The sequence below is a fragment of the Panthera leo genome, chromosome F3 (genome assembly GCF_018350215.1).
Source record: "Panthera leo isolate Ple1 chromosome F3, P.leo_Ple1_pat1.1, whole genome shotgun sequence".
NCBI lineage: Eukaryota > Metazoa > Chordata > Mammalia > Carnivora > Felidae > Panthera > Panthera leo.
Window position 1 is genome coordinate 42127726 of NC_056696.1, and position 16728 is coordinate 42144453.

Consider the following 16728-nt stretch of genomic DNA (forward strand, 5'->3'; position numbering starts at 1 on the left):
CCTTATGAAGTGCTCACGTGAATTGCTGTGAGGGGGCATGCAGGTCCCTTCGGAATGTTCTAGGTTTTGCAACCCCCACAGCCCATTCACAGATGCCGTCTCATAACCGCCTTCTGAGTGGGTATTGACACTATCTCCATTTACAGGTGAGGAACTAACACTCAGGGCCTCTGCCTCCAGTTCAGAGGGCTTATCACGAACCTTACCTTTGGACAGTAGTAAACCTAAGCCGGAGACCAGGCAGGTCCCAGACTCATGAGTGAGTAAAGCGGGCAGGGAGCAGGGTGGGGACAGGATAGTGGGCGCTGCCCGCTGCCTGCTGATTATTGCCAGGTGGGAATGCAGCCTCAGGATTGCGAGATCTTTGGATTTTTCCAGAGAAGCTGAAAATCTGGATTTTTTAAATGTGAAATTTCCCCGGTTTTTCATGTCGGAAACTGATTTAATTTATCTTAGAATGTCTAGTGGGCTAAACAAAACACATTCTTGGGCTGGACTTGACTCAAGGCTGCCAGTTTGCCGACTTGGGCCCACACATTCGCCTCCAAGATGCCAGCAAAGCTGGGATTAGCCCCCACCCTCCCCATCTGAATTCAAACATTCAAGTGCCCCGGCAGCAGGGGGGGAGGGGGTCGTCACACATGAACGTCAGATTTCGTTTTGGAGGTTATGGATATAACTTGACAAAAACACTCATGTGAAGCTTATATTATTCTAATTTTTTTAACGTTTATTTATTTTTGAGAGACAGAGAGAGACAAAGCAAGAGCGGGGGAGGGGCAGAGAGAGAGGGAGACACAGAATCCAAAGCAGGTTCCAGGCTCTGAGCTGTCACCACAGAGCCCGACGCGGGGCTCGAACTCGCTCACGGACCTCGAGGTCATGACCCGAGCCAAAGTTGGGCACTTAACCGACTGGGCCACCCAGGCACCCCGAAGCTTATACTATTCTAAGTGGAGAAACATAACGTGAAGATAAATTTGTAAAAAGTTTTAATGTGTTAATAACCGCTAAGGAGAAAGTTAGCAGGGAAGTTTTCTGCAGGAATTTCAGTTACAGATAAGGTGGCCAGAGATAGCCTCACTGAGGAGAGGAAAAGTGATAAAGACCTGAATGAGAGGAGAAGGGGGAATAGTGCACTCATCTGCAGGAGAAACATCCAGAAAGAAGAAACAGCAAGTACAAAGGTCCTGAGGCCCAAGGAGAGTACTGGAGTGGCAAAAAGGAAGGGGCAAGAGGGGCAGGAAAGGGGGTATATGGTAGAATTAGAGGTCAGAGACGTAAGAAGGTAAGGGAGGAGGAAGCCAAAGTACGTGGGGCCTTGGGTTTTACTCTGAAGGAGATTGGACACCATTGGGGGAACGGGATCATTCTTGCGGCTGTGTTGAGACTAGAATGAAGAGAAGCAAAGAATGAAGCCAAAAGAGCCTTCACGAGGCCATTGCGATAATCCAGGGGGAGGAAATGATGGTGGCTGGGGCCAGGGTGGCGACTGTGAAGGTTGGCGAGGAGTGACCCAATTCTGGACATACCTGGTAGACAAATGCAATGGTGTGGCGGTAAAGGCTTACCAACCAGGTCTTTGGGGACGCGGCTAGTTCCCATGGTGTAAATATTCCTGACATGGCTGGTTTCGAGCTACCCACAGGACGTCAACTGGCTCACAGGATTCCTAACAATTTTGCAATTGGCCCTTGCAAACCGATACAGGCAGGGTCCACACACCACTGGGCAGAACTAACAGCACTTGCCAGTGGATGGGGCGGGAGGGGTAAGAGAAGGAGACACAGAGAACTCTAAAATTCAGGCAATTGATAAAATGGAGTTGCCACTTGTTTAGATGGGGAGGAATCTGATGGGATCAAGCTTGGGGGAAACGTCAGAGGTCTCAGTTGGGACATTACAAGTCTGAGAAACCCATTATACCTTCTCGTTTGAAACCTCACAAGACATTGTTACCGTTTCACATAGTGAACGTTCATTTAGATTTACCCACATATTTGCCACTTTATTTGCCTTCATTCTTTCTCGCCTCTCAGACCTTCCATTCGGGCTCATTTTCCTTCTGCCTAAAGATCAGGATTTCCCATAGTGAGAATCAGCTCGGAGCAAATGCCCTGTTTTGTTTTTTACTTTATCATCTGAAAGCATCTGTATTTCACCCTCATTCTTGAAATGTATTTGAAATGAAATTCTTGAAATGAAAAAAAAGAATTTTAGTGGGACAGCTATTTTATTTCAGGATACCGAAACAATTTTTTTTTTCAAATGGGTATTAATTTTTGAAGGAGAGAGAGAGTGTGTGAGTGGGGGAGGGACAGAGAGAGAGAGGGAGACACAGAATCGGAAGCAGGCTCCAGGCTCTGAGCTGTCAGCACAGAGCCCAATGCAGGGCTCGAACTCATGAACTGTGAGATTATGACCTGAGCTGAAGTCAGAAGCTTAACCAACTGAACCACCCAGGCACCCCTGAAGCAAATTTTTAAGATAATATGTGTTTCATGTTTTTCTTTGTGTTTTGATCTACTAAAGTTCCATGATGATATGTCTGGTTGTGGATATCTGTTTATCATGCTGGAGATTCATTTGCTTTCTTGAATTTGTGATTTGTTGTTGTGTTTCATCAATTCTGGAGCATTGTCCGCTCTTATTCATTTACCTTACTGTCTTTGAGACAACTTCTCTCTCTTTTGTTTCTGGGACTCCGATTACACGTATGTTGGTTCCTCTCCCTCCGTCCCTCTACAGATCTTAACTTTTCCTGAATAGTCTCCATCTTTTTATTCCTCTGGGCTAAATTTTGGTTAATTTTTCTATCTTCTAGTTTATTAGTTCTCTCCAATTGCATCCTTTGGGCTTTCATTCATAATAATGAATAATAATAAATTCATTATTTATATAAATTCATTTTATTTATATTCATTATATTTATATTCGTTATAATATTCATTATATGTATATATTTATATTCATATAAATTCACTATAAATTCATTATTGTGAATTTATTATTTCTGGAAGTTTGATTTGGTCTTTCCCCAGATAGAAGTTTTGTAGTTTCTTATTAACTACAAGTACACTCAAGCACATCTTTTATTTATCTAAACATTGTAATCATACTTGTTCTATAATCTGTGTCTGATAAATATAAAATCTGACATTTTTGCCGTTTGGTTTCTCTTGTCTGTTGTATCTGTCCTTTCTTCCTTATGGTGCCCATTCTCTGGTATATTTGATTATTTTGTGTTTGCTGTTCATAATACTTGAAAAATGATTTGTTGAGATAGATGGAGGGGATAAGAGTGCCTTCCTCCAGAAAAGCGTTATTGTTTCGTTTTGGTTTTTGCTTTGGGCAGGCACTTGTGGGTGTTTTTGAGGTTCTCTGAACCAGACATTGATAGGAACTCTGTGAAATTTTTGCTAAGCTAGTTTAACCTTGGTTTATCTTCCCCCTCAGGGTGTGGTCCTTTGGGGCCCTTGCTTATGGAGAAGAACATCTTCCTGGCTTCTTCAAGACCCACGCTGTGATTTGCATCCCCCTGGCCCTTGCAGGTATCAAGACAAAAGTTCAAATGTACTGGGATCAGCAACACCCTCGGGCCAAACCTTTACTTTCTGTCTCTGGCTTTTCCATTTTTCCTCTTCAGTTTGGCCTGGTTGTGCATTCTCCATTACTTACTTTCTTGTCCGCTCTTATTTTTTAGGGGGAAAAATTTAATATCTGGCTTATCAGTTTTGCTTTTTTTCAGTGGTAGAGTTGCTTCAAATAATTTAGCCCACCATCACTGGAGATTGGAAATCCCACTGGATGGTTGGGGCGTAGTGGTGACACGATGGAGTTTTTCAGGGTAACGGAAACATTTTACATCCGTTGGGGTGAAGGTTACCCCAATGAGTACGTACATTTGCCAAAGGTCATCCAACTGCACGCTTAAACTGGGTGCATTTTACTCTATGCAAACCGTAACTTAAAAAAGAAAGTTGGTTTAAAAGTAAGAAAAAATACCTCTTGTTCTTGATGAAGAATGGATTACAGAGTAGTAAGAGGCCCTGTACAGGACCCTTAAGAGAGAGTAAAGACTAGGCACCGTTCACTGTCCTAGCCATCTGTGAGTCTAGAGTCTGATTGTAGGTGGAGAGTGAAATTCCCCCATTTATAAATGCAGTGCTAGTGAGCGTGTATGGCTGTTAAGATGGGTCAGTAGGTAGCACATGGGGTTGGGCTATTTACCAAAATAAATCCAGAGCTGAGTGGGAATGGATCTGGAGGAACTGAGGAGCTTGAGATGGGCGGGATGAACCCAGAGATGCGTCTTGGAGAAGGCAGCCTTGTCTTACAAGAAGAGAAGGGCCCAGAACGCCTTATCCCTACCTCCCTTATGGGCAGACCTTCGCGGAAGGGAGGGTAGGTAGAGAGACATAGAAGCAAAGATGGTGGAGTGTTCTGGGACATGAGTGTCAAGGCCTGGAGACCAGGGTGGGCCTTCCTGTGCTTCTGACAGTGCTTCCTCAGGTGCAGAGAGGTGTGTGAAGGCACCGAGGCAGGAGACCTCCAAGTAGTAGATCCAGCAGGAGCCTGGGACAGAGCTGTCCTTCCAGGTCTGTCCGTCCCCATCTGCTTGGTTTCCCAGCAAGTTTTGGGGAATCCTGGGGGCCCCTGCCCATGGGGTGATGAAGAAATGTAAGACACAGATCTACTGGTGCTAGCTGTGTGGCTTTTGACAAGTTATTTAATCCGAGCCTCGGTTTGCCTATGTTTGAAATGGGGATAAAAATTTAGATGAGGCAATATATCAAGGTTCTCAACATTCGCCTGGCACAGAGTAGCCGTTTAACACATGAAAATTACGATGATTATGATTAATGAGACAAGACTAACACAAGGCAAACAAATGAGAGACTAATTTAGGATGCGATATAATTAAGGATATTTTTAAGCGGTATAGACCAGACAGCCTTCAGGCTTGGAAGCAAGTAGGGGCAAGAAATAGGTTTAAAGAAATTGTAGTTAATTCATCATTCATGCCTATGTATTGGGCAGCTCCTATGTATCCTTTCTCTACAAAGCACTACCTATGACATGGTGATTTGACATATTTTTACGTTTATTTTTTGGTTCTGTCGACATAGGACTGAAAATAATTGTACAGATTTAGGTTTTACACTGCGATCCTTTTTTTTTTTTTTTTAAGTAGGCTCCACGCCCAACATGGGGCTTGAACTCGTGGCCCAGAGGTCAAGACTGGCATGCTCTCTGTAGGCCATGCCAGCCAGGCACCCCTATGCTGTGATCGTTTTAAAGGTGTTTTATTTTCTGTTTCTCCCACTAGACTAGCCCTGCAGGAGGGCAGGGGACAAGTCTGCTTTGGCATCTTCAGAGCCTAACATGGTGCCAGGCACCCAGTAGGTGCCCAGTAAGCCTCCGTGAATGGATGCCAGGCCCATGCAGGGCACCGGGACATACTGTGAGCCTCACACAGCTGTGAGTCGAAAGGGGAAGCCTGACTGATTTCACTTAAATAATCCCTCTGAAGGCAGCGTCAAGATCTTTCTGAGAGCAGAAGGTATCAGGCGAGAGGCCTCAGGTGGTGAGATGACAGGGCTGGCACCGGAGCCCTGACAGGGAGGCAGCAGGGGGACCAGATGATGGGCTTGGGACTCACAGCAATGGCGGGCTAGGTGGCCAGAGAAAGGGCCCAGCGCTGGGCTTAGAAGACAGCGTGGCACCCGAAGGGTGGGGGAAGACCCCAGGAGGGACGCTGAGAAGTGAGCAGCTAAGCTTGGAGCCCCCTGGCCTTCACTGGAGCCCCCTGGCCCTCATTGCTGGGGGTGGGGGAAGGGACCTGGCTCTGGCGTGGCCCAGGGCCTGGGGGGCAGTGGGCACGGGAGCTGAGCTGAAGCCGGGCAGTCCTGGCGGGCCTGCAGGGTGCGGAGGCTGTTGGGCCCGATGGGAGGGGAGGAGAGCACTGCTGGAGAGCCGCGGCCCATGACTTAATCCCGCGGCAATGTGGCCGCTAATGAATTTCATACCCCTCCCGAGCTCTCCCCGAGTGGGAAGAGAGAGGAGGAGGCCAGGAGCAAAGCAGCAGCAGCAGCGGAGGAGGAGAGGAGGCCGGAAGCACAGGTGAAGGGGGCCAAGGGGGCAGAGAAGGCTGGAGACGGTCGGGAGGAAAAGGGTCTCCAGGCCCCGGAGTCAGAGTGTGACAGCCTCATGGGCCAGCTCGCCCACATCACACCCGCCCCGCCTCAGCCCTGCCACCAGCGAGATCCTGGAGGTGGCCGGCTCCCCTCTGCCTGGCCTCCCGCACCCCCGTCTCCAGAACAGACAGGAGGGAGCAGTGGCCGCCTGCCGGAGAGCTACTGAGTTCAGAAGGGCCTAAGGATGAGTAACACTAATGCTAGAGCAGGGCCAATGACAACGCCGCCGGTTACCCGGCACCTGTCTCCAAGGAGCCCAAAGCTCCGCAAATCCAAGTTCCGCTTTAGGCAGGAGGGGGCCTCCCTGTTTCCCAATAAGGTTCTACATACAAGAAAGGAGCCTGAAATCCAGCAGGAGAGAGGCAAGGTCGGCGAGAGGAAGAATTTCCCGACAAGAACATTTCAGGCTGAAGCGCCAGGCCACCGAAGACTGGGGGAAGGAAGCGCGGTGGGGTGAACGGCCTTCCTTCCTGGGGGTCTCTAGGGAAAGCAGAGCCACCACTGTCCTGCTGTCTTCCCCAGCCCCCACAGCACTTTGCCAAGCCCACAGCCTCTCGTCGAGCCCTGGCCCACGGAGCAGACAGATGGGGCTGCCAACCACCTTCCAAAACATGTTTTGCCTTTTTGCCTTCGTTCTGTGGCTTGGCTCAGCTGGGCCCGAAAATTCCCCACACCTGAGGTGGGCCAAGATGGGCCGCTCCATGGCTAACATCACTGTTTCCAGCCCGAAAGCCCTGCTCTGTCCTCAGAACCGCCTTATGGGATGGGACAGCGGGTCTGAGGCCCTCAGATTAGCAAAGAGCAACTTCCAGGGCCGCGTGACGGGGGGCGAGGCATGGGTGGGGGGGCATCACAGGAGGCCACGACTCGGAGCCTGGGTTGGGAGTGGGGGTTCTTGCTGCACAATCCCTTGTCCCATTCCCAGAATGCCTCCCAAAAAAGGGCATCCAGGATGGTTGTCTAAGACCTGGCCGGGGTGGCCACATGAGCTCACTGCAGAGGTGACTGGATCGATGGGGCAACAGCTGTGCCCAGTAAATTACTTCCCAGCTCCCGGCCTTCAGGCTGGAGCTCCCTTGGCTAAATCCTCTGTTGATGGATGCCAAGGCCAGCGTAAACACACGAAGGAAACACAGTGTCTCTTGGCGAAGACACTTCATAACAATGCTCTGGATCCTTCCATAATACTGTTTTCTGAGCCACTGCCATAAAAAAGTATCCTTTACTGTGTATCTTTGGGGTCAGACAGCCGTTATGGGTCTTGATGTACCTTGGTATCCTGTCTGTCTATGTGTGTATTGCCCGTTTTAGACTGTGAGTCAGCTCTCAGAGTAGAAGAGAGCAAGTCTCCTCGCTTGCCCCATGGAACCCTTTGAATGGACCCCAAGGCCCCCTGCCACCCTCGCAGGGTACCGACTGCGGGGAGGGAGAACAAGGAGGTAGCCAAGCATGGCTGCTCTTAGCTCTTTCCCACGCCATCACCCAAGAAAATCCCTTCTCACACTGCTTTCGGAAGTGCCAGTCTGATGGGGGAGACGCGGCCTCTGTCTGGGGACACGGTCAAGCTGATAGCCTAAGGGCCGAGCAATGCCACAGGAAGAGTGGACATAGGAGACCCAAGAACAAACCACAGGTAGATGAATGTGGGTGGAAGGCAGGGTGAGTGTAGGAGCGGAGGGCCTGCTCAGGGGGCCCCTTTCCTTGGCGAAGGGATGCTTACTTGCACACAAGTTGGGTGGTGGCTTCACTCTCTGGAGAATCAAGCCAGGGCACAGGCAAGACAGCTACACAGGGGCAGGGCTCCCCCTCCTTTCTGCTTCAGCCTACTGCTGTGTGTCACCAGCCCCAGGAGGCTACAGAAGCCCGGGGCAGTGGGTGGGATTTCATTTGCACATGGCTTGAGACATCCTCCGGGAGCACTTCTGACCCAGCAGGCTGAGAAAGCAGGAAGCTGGGGGCCGGAGAACATTCTGGCCTCCATCTTTGCCTCTGGCTGGGTCCTTTCCCTTCACAGGGCCCGGAGTCAGGAGGCTCAGGGACTCAGAAGGGAGCCGGGGTTGGGCAGCCTTGTGGCTCAGCCCCTGAATAAGGCTGTGATTTGCCTCTGAATAAGGCCAGGGCTGTGCATCGAAGGTGGAAGGAGGGGGCCCAGGGGGCCAGGGGGGAGATGGGACATGCTCCTCGAGCCGCAGGCCAACCAGTCATTTTTCTCAGACTTTGCAAAACAGAATAAAGGAGACATAAGAAGAAAGAAGGCTGAGGCTTGTGCGGCAATGGAAGAGGTGGGCGAGCGTCCGTGTCACCTGCTAGAGAAGAGATGGGAGTTCTGTTATTTCAGTAAAAACCACAGACCAGGCCTCCAGAGACCAGGGTTCCAACCTAGTTTGACACCAGGAATGGCGTGGGCAGAAACTGAGTCATATCATGTTTTATTAACTAATACCCCCCCCACACACACACATACACACACACACACACACACACACACACACACACACTGCGGATTACCATTCATTCTGTGAGTACTGTCAGTATAGTGTAGACAGCAAGGACCTTGGAGCCAGGCTGCCTGGGTTCAAATCCTGGCTTCAACATTTAGTGACTGTATAATGTTCTGTAAAGGGATGATAGTACCCATTCCTGGGGTGGTTATGTGGATTTCACAAGCCAATGCAAAGTGCATGCCTGGTGCATAGCAAGCTCTTGGTAAGCGTTAGCTGTTCTGATCCTTATATATCTGTCAGGTCCTTTGCCAGGATCTGGTTTTCTTTTCTTTTCTTTTTTTTTTTTAATTTTTTTTTAATGTTTATTTTTGACAGAGACAGACAGAAGGCAGGTGGGTTAGAGGCAGAGAGAGAGGGACACACAGACTCCGAAGCGGGCTCCAGGCTCCGAGCTGTCAGCACAGAGCCCGACGCGGGGCTCGAACTCACGAGCCGTGAGATCACGACCTGAGCCGAAGTCGGACGCTCAACCGACTGAGCCACCCAGGCGCCCCATCAGGATCTAGTTTTCTGCCTTGGAGACCCTCAGTCCCACAGAGGGGGTAGACAGGGAAGTGAGCGGTAACTGCAGGAACAGAGTAAGCACAGTACCAGAGCTGTGGCCTGGGGGAGCACTGGTGGGAGCACTCTGCCTGTAGGGATCAGGGAGAGTGCCATATAGAAGGCAGTATATGATCTGGGCCTTGCAGGGTGAATAGGAGTTCCCCCAAATGGAGAATAAGGGAAGAAGGACATCTGAAGCCAGGCTGAGCAAAGGCCTAGAGACGCAAAAACCAGGAAAACCTGATCTCACCAATCTGGTTCTCAGGTGCTAGAAGAACTATGGAAGGAAATGAAAATGGCAAGAAAGCGGGATCAGATGACGGGGGCCCCAAGTGTCATGCTAAAACGTTCGAATTCCATCCTGTAAACAGGCGACAGACACTGCAGACGCCTAAGCAAGGGAATTGCATGATCAGGTCTGTGTTTTGGGAAATAACACGCCTCGTGGGTCCCGGAAAATAGATTAGGAAGTCAGAAGGCTGCAGAAACACGCAGGAGGGCTTTGCAATGACTCAGCAAACACAGAGGAGGAGAAAGTATTCTTAGTGCTTCCAGGCACACTGCCGGATCACACTGGGGCCAGGGCACAGGACACTGGAGACCTGCCGTGTGTCAGAACGCTACCAGGTCCTGGGGCTCCAAGAAGGGATCCGGTCAGGCACAGGTGCCTGGGGAGCTGGTAAACCAGGCAGAGAGGAGAAGAGAGGAGGCCGGGGAAGTGGTGCAGGTCCTGGGAAGGACACATACTAGGGGACAGCTGCAGCACATGGACAGAGTGGTCATCCCTACACACGGTGGGAGAGGAAAGCACTGTCAGGAGAGGATTCTAGAAGGTGGAACACCTGGGGAAAGGGGTGGTTCCTAGACAGAAGGAGCGGTGAGCAAGGAGGTGTAGGTATGAAATAGCTTGGCGTATTCCGGGCGCTGTGACACAGCCTCAGAGTTTGAGAAATGGGGCTGGGGAAGTAAGCAGAGGTCAGAGCATGGAGACGGGGCTGCATCCTGTGTGCCTGTAACCGTCAGCCAAGGGCGTGGGCCTCGATCACTCATGGTGACAGCCTTTAAAAATACAGATCGGCCTGAATCAGAGGCTGGGGCCTTTAGGCATTTTTAAGAGCCCTCAGGTGACTCTGACATGCACTATGGGGGTCCGAACCATGGCTGTGGAGACAGGGAGCCACTGAAGGGTGACCTGGTGAGATCTGTGCTTAGCAGGAGCCAGGAGGGAGGGGCAAGGCAGGGAGACCCGGAAGGAAACTCCAGTAGTGGTCCAGGCACATGGCAGGAAAAGTGGGGGGTGGGCATAAAAGCTATTAAAGAGGGGCACCTGGGGGGCTCAGTCGGTTAAGCATTTGACTCTTGATTTCAAGAGGTCTCATGGTTGGTGGGACTGAGCCCCCCCGTCGGGCTCTGCTCTGAGAACGTGGAGCCTGCATGGGATTCTCTCTCTCTTTCTCTCTCTCCCTCTCTCTTTCTCTGCCTCTCCCCTGCTCGCACACACTCTCTCCCTCTCAAAATAAATACACTTTAAAAACAAAAGCCATTAAGGAAATAGACTTGATCTTGGGGAGCCCATATGGAGGGTAAGAAAGACAGGAATTGAGACTGTTTTAGAAATTGAGAAACTGAGTCCTAGATCAGTGGCTCTCAACAGTTTCAAGTGTGAGGATTTCTTTTCGACATCAAAAACAAAAACAAAAATATCCGAGGATAGTTAAACTTCTATGAATAGAAAACACGTAATGACACCAAGCTGCATAGATCTGGAGATGATTTTTTTTTAATTTTTTTTATATTTATTCATTTTTGAGAGACAGAGACAGAGCACAAGTGGGGGAGGGTCAGAGAGAGAGAGAGACACAGAATCCAGAGCAGGCTCCAGGCTCTGAGCTGTCAGCACAGAGCCCGACGCGGGGCTCGAACTCATGAACCGTGAGATCATGACCTGAGCCGAAGTCAGACATTTAACTGACTGAGCCACCCAGGTGCCCCGGAGCTGGGGATGATTTGAAAGGATTTGCATTTTTATCTTTCACAACAGCACAAATGTACACAAACAAGAACGTTGGAGGCGGAACAACCTGGGTTCAAATCCTTCCTCTGTCATTACTAGACGTGTGACCTTGGGCACTGTAGCGCCTCAGTCTCTCACCTGTAAAATGGGCAAGACAGCAGTACCTGACTCACGGAGCCGAATGAGGACCAGAGTTGTACGTATAAAAGGACGCCCGGCACCTGTAAGCCTCCACAAGCTTTAGATATTACTTTCACTATTATTCAGTTTATTTTTTAATGTTTATTTATTTTGGAGAGAGAGAGAGCGCCAGCAGGGGAGGGGCAGAAAGAGAGGGAGAGAGAGGATCCAAAGCAGGCTCCGTGCCATTTCAGAGAGCCCGATGTGGGGCTAGAACCCACAAACCACAAGATCAAGCTGGTCGCTTAACCAACTGAGCCACCCAGGTGCCCCGCTGTTATTCAGTTTAAAGATGATGCTTGGTGCCCACGTGGATGTGAGGACCCCCGAGGTCATGTAGGGTGGCTGCCTTGCTCCTGCCCTCCTAGATCTCGTGACACGAGGCATAACTGACCGTGCAGGTCCGTAGGCTGGTCATCGTCACATGGCTGCAGCACGGCCGTGCCCCCGCGAGGCAGTGTCATTAACAGTCTGTAACATGGAGCAGGGTTGCACTAGCGACTTCTCAGATTATACCCGGAAGCTGAAAGTCAGATCCAGGTGCTGCGACTTGTGAAACGCAACGTTTACAACATAAAATTAAGTTAGACCAGAGCTCCCGGATGGTGCGATCGCAGGACAAAAGAGGCATCCCGGAATCTGGGCGACGTCACCTTGGAAGGCAGAACGCGGTCACCACTCCCTTGAGCCTGGCTCCTCCAGCACCCGAGGGGCTCCAGAAGCAACGCTGACCGAGCGTCCCCAGGTCAGCGTGTGCTGTCACACCAGCTGACGGTGTACCGGGACTGCTCAGCTGGCCCACAAGCCGACACCCATGGACAGGATCGTGGACATCGAGTGGAAAGGGATTTCAGGGTCCACCTGTCTCAGTACGCTCACCACGTGGCCGACAGACAATCCGTTTCTTCCTTCCCTGCCTTTGCACCCCACCCCCCCTTCCCTCTGGTTAAAACAAGGAGACCAGCTCTGTGCTCCCTGCCTCAGGGCACCCAGGAGACGGAAGCAGCCTACAAGGGTCACTGGCTTCATTTTCCACAAGCCTGCGCCCTTGGGGTCTTCTGAGCATAGATATAGTGTCTTGCCTAGAAGTAAGGGGGACAAGGAAGCTTCCTCCCCCAGAGAAGAAATGGCCCCCGGTCGGGGCCAGGTGGGGGGAGAATGTGGGGCTCTGTGGAGTGTAAGGCCCTGGTAGAGAGCCAGGCAGCCAGCACGTCTCCAGGAGGAAATGGCAGTCCCGGAGAAGGTTTCTGTCCTCTCTGTACACAGCCTCAGAAGGTGGCAGAGGGCTGCCTGCCCGGGGGCCTCGGTGATGAAGAACGTGCATCCCGGGTGAAACGTCGGCAGGGAACCGTGGGCGCGCCCCACCCGGACACCCTCCCACCCAGGCCCTGGCGCCCCACAAACTCACCCCAGCTGCTGTATATTCCCAGGGGGAGGGCTACGACGAAGGACCGAGAGTTTTCCACCGGGCCACTGAAATGAGTGCTCAGATTCAGAAGTAAAGTCCAGTTGTAGAAGGAAGTTAAATTACAGGATCGTTTCGCTGCTGAGTCGATGTACTGCCATGGATACCTGTCCCAGAGAAGCCGAGAACACGGAGGCTCGGAGAGGACCAACGAGTAGCTCCAGGCCACCCAGGCCACATGGAGAGGAGGCAGAGCCAGGAGGGGACCCAAGCTTGTAAGGCTCCAGGCTCAGCACTGCCTACCTTACACATGGGGCAGGAGGACCCAACAGCTATCAGGAAGGACTGGTCAGAAAGATACGGGCCAGAGAGAAAGAGAGAGAGAGCCGTGTGCCCCACTATGGAGTGATCATCAAAATACACCACTAAGGAAAAATAAAATGCACGCTTGCTTGTACTTTCTGCCTGTGTGCGCGTTAAATAAACCCGGCAAGACCCAAGAAACTGGTACGATGATTGTCTCTTGGAGGAGACTGGACGATGGGGAGACAGGCAGGGGAAGAAGCCTGGTCCTTGTTCACCCTCGTGTATCTTTTGGATTTCGAATCAAGAGACTGTATTACCCATTCATGTTCAAAAACAAACATTTTTTTTTTTTTTTTTAAAGCGAGTGACAGAGAATCTCCTTGTTCAACCCTCTTAAATGTGATGAGACAGACTCCTACTGAGCACCCGGCGTGGGCCAAGCCCCTGGTGGGGGCTGTGGGTTTATGCCGTGATACACGGGATGCTGCCTCCAACCGCCAGGAGCCCACTTACCCCAGGCAACCCCGGCCCCCCAGGCTGGAGGGGGGGGGGTGGGGTAAGTGGCCACAGGACGCCCACAGCTTCTCCCTGTGGCTCACTTGCCCAGACCCCCAGCCACCCTACGCCGTGAGCCGCGGCTGGCGAGGCGTGAGGGTCCGTCCCAGGGCCAGCCTCCGTGCGCCTGGTGACCACGGGGCGGTCTGAGCCAAAGCGCCTCCAGGCCACACTGCTCCTTCCCAGCAGGGGTTGGGGCAGGGCAGTGGGGAGGTGGGGAGCCTGAGCGGCCTCCCTTCTGTATTTCTACGGAAAGGATCCTACGCAGTCATGCCCTTTCTCCCTGGGCTGCAAGCGTTCCCTGTGCGGGTCAAATAAGCAGTGAGCCTCCGAGATAGAGTTTCAACCCGGGTGGGAAGAGCGAGAGGGACCTGGTGTGGTCCACCACATCGGAGAGCTGCCTCCCTCCCCTGCCTCTCCCCCTGCATTTTCTGCCCCACGTCGTCCCCCAGCCCCATCCTAGGAGGAAGCAAGCGGGAGCCAGCATCTCCGGACTTTCCACCGCTCTCCCCAGCATTGACCTCACGTTGTCCTTAACACACCGGGGGGAAGCTGCACCAACCGGGGTCCCCCAGGACTCCGGGACAGGAAGCTCTTTCTGGAGGAGCCACATCTTTCTAGAGGAGTCTCAAGGTCTGGCCGTACGAAGCCAGTGAACCACAACATGCTCTCCCAGCTGACGTTTCCAATGAGCCCCGAGTTATCCCGGGTGTGGCCTGGGCAGGACGTGGGTTATTGCCTTAGACGAAGATATGTTCAAGACCTGCTCTCCAAGTAGCTAGAGTAGCGGAACTGAGACGTTAGCCCAGGGTCCTGACCCCAGATCTCAGGCTCTCTTCACACTCACTGGAGGAGAACGCATAGTACAACCTCACATTTCCAAAGGATGAACTGAGGCCAGAGAGGGCGAGAGAGACATCTCTAAGGTCACACAGCGAATGAGAGGCAAAGCCTGTTCTCGAGAACCTAGCCCCCTGTCTGCCGCTGTGGAGGCGGATATGTCCTCCGTCAAGGGGATGAGGAAGGCAGGTTGGTTGAGGTGACCCTTCTCCCTTATAGCATCCCTGATTTGTCCCAACTCACCTCATTTCTCAGTCGCTGCCCCTAGACCACTGCTTGTGGACGAAAAGGTCTTGGAGAGCAGGCAGGTAAGTAACTGAATGGGGCCATCGAGCCCGTCCAGTCTAAGACGAGATGGCACAAAGGGTGCTGATTATGTTGCACGGGGAAGTGCTTTCTCTCCCTAAAAGCTTCAAATCCAGTTTTAAAAAAATATTACTGCTTAAAAGCCTTCCAGTGAGGGGGGCACGTGGGTGGTTCAGTCAGTTCAGTATCAGACTGCAGCTCAGGTCACGATCTCTCAGTTTATGGGTTCAGGCCCCACGTGCTGACAGCTCAGAGCCTGGAGTCTGCTTCCGATTCTGTGTTTCTCTTTCTCTCTCTGCCCCTCCCCTGCTCACACTCTGTCTGTCTGTCTCTCAAAAATATACTTTTTTAAAAAATTTAAAAAATCATATTCCAGTGGGGTTTGGGGGAGGGGGGAACACAGAGGGAACAAGGTGGGCCGCGAGTTGGTGAGTGTTGAAGCTGGGTGCTGGGCCTATCGGGTTATTAATACTATTCTGCGTAAATGTGTATAGTTTTAACTTTGCCACGAGAAACAGGTTTTTGCCAAGAGAAACGCAAAAAACACGTTGGGTCCTCAAGCCACGTTAGATCCACGGGCCACCCGTGAGCAAACTCTAGACGCTCCTGAATATCCTCCTGGCCGTCGGTATGCTTCACCCCAATTCTCTCTGCTGAGCCCAGGATAAGGCAGACGAAGGAGGGAGCGGGGGAGACGCACGGGCTTGTCACGGCTTGGGGTTGGTCACCATCAGGGAGCAAAGACTCTGGGATTGGATGGACCCCCATGAAAAATGGATACAAGTCACAACCCTGCCCCATATCCTGTCTAAGCCCTCCTCCCACCCCCCTGCCCATCCTTCCTGTGCCTCATGTGTCTTGCTCGTCTTTCTGGGACTCGACGTACCACCCGCCACAAGCAAGGGAAACGAGCAAGTCTAGGGTCTGCTGCGCTCAGCCTGCAGGAGGGGACATACGCCACCTGGGTGAAAAATAAAAAGGCACACGTGGCCTGGCACGTCCAGGGTTAAGGTGAACCTAGAGTTCTGCTGGCTTCCAGCAACTCCTCCCCAGCAGGGCGTGGAAGGCACAAGGTTTAGGGTGGAAAGGGGGTGGGGAAAGAAGGAGTGGGTTTCGTTTCCCTCCTCCACGGCTTAGGCTGACCACCAGGCACCGTAATCTCGCTCCTAAACTCGAACATCTTCCCAGTTTATCAAGTGCCCTCACATCCGTGATTTCATTTAATCCTGCCAACCCCGTGAGGCAGGTATTATCCCCACTGCACAGATGAGGAAACTGAGGCTCCACGTGAAACTGAGGGACTTGCCCGCCATAGCACAGCTTGCGAGTGGCAAGAGCCCAGGGCTGCTGATCCTAATGTCAGTGTTCCTCCCTCTACCCACCCCCCCCCCCCGATGGGAGGTGGGTGGAGGGAGTTCCTTGTCACTAGGCGCCACGGCTCTCTCTACTGTGATAGAAAAAGTAAACCAGGAGCAAGGGACCCTGACTTTAGGTCTTACGTCAAATCTTACTTCTGCCCGCCTTTGCTGTGTGACCCCAGGCCGGACTTTGCCCTCTCTGGTCCTCAGAGCATCCCTCCAGCAGGCAAACCGAGGCCATCTTCCTGCCAGCTCACTGCATGGCAAGACCCCACTCCCTTTGCAACCCTCCTAGAGAAGGTGGGAAAGGGCAGGATGACCGCTGCTCGCTGCTCGGAGGAAACGCCCCACGCCCCTCACTGGTTCGGGAATTTAACACCGGGGGAGCAACGGGCAGCAGAGGCAGGGCGATTGTTCGGAGGAGGCGTGAAACAGGCTGGGGCTGGACCCAGCTATGCAGCTGTGGCCTGTACAGAGGTTGCTTTTCATGCCTGTTTCCTCTGTTCGTTTGGCTTGTTTT